This window comes from Humulus lupulus, chromosome 8 (assembly GCF_963169125.1).
Source record: "Humulus lupulus chromosome 8, drHumLupu1.1, whole genome shotgun sequence".
In the NCBI taxonomy this organism is placed as follows: Eukaryota; Viridiplantae; Streptophyta; class Magnoliopsida; order Rosales; family Cannabaceae; genus Humulus; species Humulus lupulus.
This window is the reverse complement of record NC_084800.1, coordinates 125,804,003-125,810,433: the sequence shown is the minus strand read 5'-3', so window position 1 is coordinate 125,810,433 and position 6,431 is coordinate 125,804,003. Positions and strand designations below refer to the sequence as shown.

Genomic DNA, 6,431 nt, shown 5'->3' with positions numbered 1-6,431 from the left:
TAGAGCAGCAATTTGGGCATTCAGGGCTGTCATCTGATCAACTTCATATAACCCAGCAACTTTCCTTGGGCCCGACCTCTCATTAGGCCACTGATAACTGTTGGTGGCCATTTCCTCCATCAAAGTGAAGGCTTCATCAGCTGTCTTGGCTAATAGAGCCCCCCCTGCAGCAGCATCAACTATTGTTCTTGTTGGAGCGTTCAACCCATGATAAAAAATCTGAACTTGCATCCAATTTTGATAACCATGTTGTGGGCAACGTCGTAATAATTCCTTAAACCTCTCCCAAGCCTCATAGAATGGTTCTTGATCTAACTGTCGAAATTGTCCAATATCGCTGCGTAATTGGGCTGACTTTGAAGGAGGGAAAAACTTAATCAGAAACTTTCTTGCCATCTCATCCCATGTTGTAATTGTTCCAGGCTGCAAAAGCAAAGATTGCAACCAATCCCTGGCTCTTTCCCTCAAGGAGAAAGGGAAGAGACGCAATCTGATGGCATCATCAGTAACGCCATTCATCTTCACTGTGGCACATACCTCCAGAAATATGGCCAAGTGAATGTTAGGGTCTTCAGTAGCTAGACCCCCAAACTGATTTTGCTGCACCATGTTAATTAGTGCAGGTTTCAGTTCGAAGTTGTTGGCAGCAATGGCTGGATTTGCTATTCCAGTGAGATTCTCATTCACAACAGGCATGCAAAAATCACGCACTGCCCGCTGCGCTGGATTAAGAGGAGCCCCAGCAGCTGCTGGTTGATTGTTATTATTGCCATTGCCACCGTTGTTGTTCACCCCGTTGTTGTCCATATTATGCTCTTCAATCCTTTTCTTAGATCTCAACTGACGGAGTGTGTGCTCAATTTCAGGATTCAGAGGCTCAACAGGTGTAGAACTCCTAGTCCTTCGCATATACTGAGAACACAAGAACAATCTATAACGTTAGTAACAAAATAAATAAAAATCTAATTTAAAATCAAGACTTAAAGTTTCAATATTAGTAAAATTAATTTTAATCCCCGGCAACGGCGCCAAAAAATTGATACAGAAATTTTTCTACCGCAAGTGTACGGTGTATTGCAATATAGTTTTAAAATTAAAAGATGTCGAACCCACAGGGATTAAATATTAAATTCAATAATTACTATCACTGTTAAGTCTATAATTTTAATTAGAAAAGTCAATAAATTAATCAAACAATAAAATAAAGAATATGAAATAACAAGATAACCAAATCTTATGCTCTTGAAAAGTGATTAAATAGAAGATAAATGTACTAGAGTAATGATTTCACTATTCAATTATGAACATAGTTTCTTTATTATTCTAATCAATTCTCCTCATTTGTAATTTCTAGAACTATAATATAATGCATTTATCTTTCTCAAGCATATATGCAATTAATCCCAATTAATCAATATGATATCTCTATTCGCTATTAATTAATCAAGACATCATTAAGCAATAGTTATTCTAAACCAAATTCATAGAGTTCAAGGAATCTCTCAATCTCACAATCACTCTATGTCAAATCTTCTTATGTCCAATCTTTGTTTATCTTTCTCAAGCATAAACCCTAGATTTCAATTCACAATAATGATGGCCAAACATTAATATGATAAAATTAAATAAAAAAGATATGAACAAACGAGAAGAATTTCATAGAAATAATAATAGAAACCACAATTCAATAATCAAAATAGATTCATCTAATACTCTAGCACAAAAAGAGTTTAGTTCTCCATTATAAACATAAACATAATAACAATGTATTTGTTCATAATTAAAAAACTAAAAATGAAAGGAAGAAGAAATAAACTAGATGTAATGGTGATGATTTTGATGATGTCTCGCCTCTTCTTCTCCGAGCCTCTAATCTCTGTCTAATCTCCTCCAAAAATCGTCCTTAGACCCTAATTAAAATTTTCCTTATATATCCCTTGCAAAAATCCCTCTTTTGCCCTTCAAAAATCGCATTTTAAAATTTCCATACGGCTCCCGGCGCTGCAGCCCCTTAAACAGGCGCTGCTGCGCTACAAATGTGCCAAAAACGAGTCTCTGTTTCAGTCAGGCGCTGCAGCCCTTAAGGATGGCGCTGCAGCCCTAATTCATCCCAGAAATAGCGATGCAGCCCCTGAATATGGGGCTGCAGCCCTAATTCACGAATTTTGCATTTTTCTTCGTTTCACTTCCATTTTGTACAATTTTCTCGCCACTTTTCCTTGGACCCTACACAAACACAACACAAGCATAAAACCAAACAAAAACACCCTAAACACCTACAAATTAGATATAAAATGACACTAATAAGTGAATCTAAAATTCACTTATCAGTGACCTATCTTGTTGTGGAATAAGAGTAATCTCCGAGTGATTCTTTCTAGCACCCCTACTGTATTTCTTGGCTCTCTAATTCTTTTCAAGGCCTTAATGACTTGGATATCCTCATAGGTTAAGGCTCCATCCATTCTTAACTGAAAACATAAGACTAAAATGTTAGATAAAAACATAAACATAATAACTATAACATAAACACTTACATTGGTTGTTAGATTCAGAGCTTGAGCGTGTGTATCAAGGAGAACTTCATGCAAATGGACTGTTTCTCTGATACCAACTGTAATGACCCAACTATTTCTAATACCTTGGACCATTAAAAACTACTAGACTTAGCTACTATTTTTGGAGAAAACATACATAAGAAATAATCATAAATTTATTAAAACTCTAAAATAATTATTGTATCAATAACACAAAAGTGTAATAGGGTATGGGATCCCATTGTTTACAAAACATAAAACATAATTTTAAATGCTAATTGCGGAATTACATTAAGAAAATATAATTTAAAAGACTAAAAATAAATAACGTCGTCCTCGATCGACACGCAGTCCATTCGTTCCATTCATCCTCAACACACAAGCCAAGCTACCAAGAATCCTTCCACCTCCATAATAATTTTCCTGCATCACACTAAAAAAAATAAAATAAAGGAGTGACCCTAATGCCCAGCAAGGAAAAATCTACTAACAATCATATAGCATAAATCATAAACATAAGACTATATCATAAACATATACTATTAAACATATATCATAACTTTAACCCATAAAAATGGTAATCTTGGGGTTTGCTATTTAAGCAACTATAAGCCCCAAACAACATAAAAAAACATTGGGCTTTGCTAGCTAAGCAACTATAACCCTCAAGCGACATAAAAGCATTGAGGTTTGCTAGCTAAGCAACTATAAGCCCCAAGGACTACAATACATATTCATATATATATATATATATCATAACATATAAGCATATAAATTCTATCCTATTTTCCTTACCAAAAGCTGGGATATTTGGGAACAAGAACGAGATTTAGAAACTCCTATAAACCAACAGTAGAAAAGGGTGAGAATCTTTAAGAATGAATATGGGAACTAAACCATCAACAAGATACTTACCAAGAAAAACCTTAAGTTTCAAGAACTTAAATAACTAATCTAGAATCAATAATAAGAGTTAGGATCTGAATAAAAGAAACTAAAGAATTATAAAGAACTGGACTTAAGGAATAGGAATACCTTGAATGACCTTATGAATTGGTCTAAACCTCAATACCGAAAACACTCTATTTCTCACTTCCCAAGTGTTTATAAAAGCTTAGAATGAAAAATCTTTAACACAAAACCTAAGTGTATCTCTATATAGTAAAACTAGCACCTTGGAGGCTCTGATCAAATGCTTGAAGAATGAAGAAAATGGCTGAGTACAGGTCCTATTTATAGAGTTCAAGGAGTGAAACTAACCCCTTTTAATTTGATTAATAAATGATTATAAAATGAAAAAGATTTGAATTTTCATTCAACTAACGCCCAGAACTCGGTCAAAATCATTCAAAAGCAGGTCTAAGGGGTTAAGGCTATTTTTAAAATTCAAAAAGTCAAACTTTAAAAAATATACTCATGGAGCCGATATATCGCCTCCCCCTACATTCCCGAGGCTTGTTCAATCGTTCGTGCAAAGTCGACGTATTTTCACTTTTTCAGCATAATTTGAATTAGATAAACAGCTTTGACTGAGTCATAATACGATCCTAACAGCTGCTAGAAGGTTCTAGAGCTTCTAGATCTTTCTTTTATTAAAACTATTCATCAAAATACTTAATTTCCTTAATAATCATGATTATGTCAAGTGTCATGATCTTATTGGTTTTATCTAAACCTTAGGTTATAATAAATAACATCTCTATGACCCGCAATATTAATCAAACCTTATGTTATAATTAATATTCTTAAACTATAGGGTAAACTTATAAAATCCATAACTGTTGCTATGAGTTTCCAACTAAGTCCTGACTTGAACCAAAATCCACAGTAACTAACATACTCCTAACTAATACTAACTACAACTACTACTACTACTAGCTAACTAAGTAAACATTTTGGAACTCTACACCAGGTAAGGGTCTACCAAATTGACCCATGGGCTAAAATTTTGATACCTCCAATTACTGTTGTGTGAGTAAAGAACATTAAAAAATTTATGTGTACAAAAGAGTAATTTCCAATGGAAAAAAAAATTGTAGCTCAATTTATGTTCCATGTGTGATTTGTATGTACATTACGCACATGTAGAAAATATCACCTGATCATGTTACTAAATTGAACACAATAGTTTTCAAATGTATTATAACTAACCAAAAAAAATTGTTGTACAAAATTATGAGCTTTTGGAGGATTGAGTTTCACTGTAAACATCAATGATTTGAATGAAAATACTCAGCAGTACAAAAGATTAATTCATTAAAGTTTAAAGTTCATGCATGGAAATTTGAAAACCAAAAACGCAAGTGTTAATTAGAGTTACTTAACATTGAAGCTACAAAATAGGTACATTAAAATAAAAGATGAGATTGGTTCCATATTAGTAATAGTACCATTTTCTACCATGCATAGTACAATGAGAAGAGTACAAGGGAAAAAACCATAGAAATACAAAAGCAAAACAATTAAAACAACAAAGTTTAACAATACATTTAAAAACATATTAAAAAAAAAAGAAGAAGTTGGCCCTGCAATTAAGTGCATGATGTAGATGGTGCCAATATCTTCATTCCCCGCTGGGTGAACCTCAGTCAAGATCGATGATCTTACTGGGCATAGCCTCACCACGGAGGTAGTCGGTCGTTGCCTCCACAAAGGCTTCAATGGTTTTCACCTGGTCATTTCCTTGTGTTTGGAATTTTTTTTGCTGGTATTGAGTCGATGCCAAGTCTATGCACCACTTACGAGCCTTGACCAATAGTTCAATGCATATTCTCTTCGAATTCTTAGCAACCATCAATGTCCATTCCACAACAACGCAGTTTGAGCATGAGTTACTTGAGCCACACCAAAGTCACCTAGAACGGGTCGACTGATTATGGTATTTTTTGCAAGATGAACTTGGGGTGCCGAAGGTCATTAGGGTTACATGGTGCGGACTATGGTTATCAATTACAGTAGGTGATTTTTTTTTAGGAAGATAATAAGTTTTTAGTAATTGATTTCTTTGTCATTTTTCATAAACCTATTATATTGCTTAAGCAAAGTTAATATTTATATTGCCACAAATAATGTATACTGTAAGGTAAAATAAAGAATATATTATTTCCCTCTAATTGTATGATTGGAACTAAACCATTATTTCAATTTTTTTCCATAAGGGTTTCTCATGTTCTAACAAATAGAGTCTTAATCCAGATAATGATTATTAATCGTTGTCTTTGTTGGAGACATGAAAATCTTCTCCATTTTCTTTTCCAATATAGGATTGTTTTGTCATGTCAATTTGTACCATATCTCTTTTATATAATAACATAAAAATTACTTTTTGTACTTCATCTGTCCTTTTAGGGTATTAACTTAAAAGATTAACTAAAACGGATATAGTACTATGGAACATGTGGCTTTTAGGGTATAAAAAACATATTTAACAACCCATTGTGACAAAAATTTGAGATTGCTACTCCATTGCAATTTTATATATTTGTTTTACATAAACTACATTAGAAAAGAAAACTAGAAAGAGTGATATGTTACCAAATTTATGACTAGTAACCTATATTAGTGAAAATGTTACAAAATTACTTCTAAAATCGTGAGAAATTAACTTGGTTGTGATTTGAGAGTATAAATGATATGGATTCCTCATTGGTGGAGCTCCTGATTCATTACTTGGGTAGCTACTGCGTCTGGAATGTTGCGGTGTGAACGCAAGAGTTGTATTTCTGAGAAAGGTTCCAATTCATGATTATGATTAGGTGCAAATTCCATAGCTCTCCATAGGTTCGTCTTTTTCATTCGAACCAATCGGATGCAACATGACATCCAATTCGAGTTACTTCATTTGCATGCTTGAACAAACCCAACGGTCCATGCTAATAACCTGGTATTTTTGCC

At 33.7% G+C, this 6,431-nt stretch overlaps 1 non-coding gene across 1 annotated transcript; it reads left to right on the top strand.

The window, feature by feature from the left end:
• The first annotated feature begins 241 nt into the window (after positions 1–241).
• Positions 242–345, top strand: LOC133799121 (small nucleolar RNA R71). Its single transcript, XR_009876324.1, has one exon. It is a non-coding gene; the product is annotated as a small nucleolar RNA R71 (small nucleolar RNA).
• The last annotated feature ends 6,086 nt before the right edge of the window (positions 346–6,431 follow it).